Source organism: Cicer arietinum, chromosome 5, assembly GCF_000331145.2.
Source record: "Cicer arietinum cultivar CDC Frontier isolate Library 1 chromosome 5, Cicar.CDCFrontier_v2.0, whole genome shotgun sequence".
Classification (NCBI taxonomy): Eukaryota; Viridiplantae; Streptophyta; class Magnoliopsida; order Fabales; family Fabaceae; genus Cicer; species Cicer arietinum.
In genome coordinates this window covers 33,381,816-33,382,219 of record NC_021164.2, presented here as the reverse complement: position 1 = coordinate 33,382,219, position 404 = coordinate 33,381,816, and positions in this window count along the sequence as shown.

Genomic DNA, 404 nt, shown 5'->3' with positions numbered 1-404 from the left:
ATTTTTGTTGCAAAAAATGAATTATTTCTTTTTAATGTAAAATAGCTTACTTACAAGGGATGGAAAGAAGACAAGTTTGGAAAGAAACGTGTGATTGAGACTAACCCTCAAGGACCGGACCTAAATTAAGTACCTAAAACCAAAGTCTGAATTCTGTTTTGCAGATCTGCTTGAAATCCAAAACTCACTCATGGTACCTAGACAGTGGATGTTCCAAGCATATGACTGGAGACAAATGAAAATTCATATCTCTTAATTTAAAAGACGGAGGATATGTAAAGTATGGTGACAACAACAAAGGCAAAATACTTGGTGCTGGAGACATAGGGAGTGAATCAACAACGGTAATCAAGGATGTTCTCTATGTAAAAGGTTTGAAACACAACTTGCTTAGCATTAGTCAG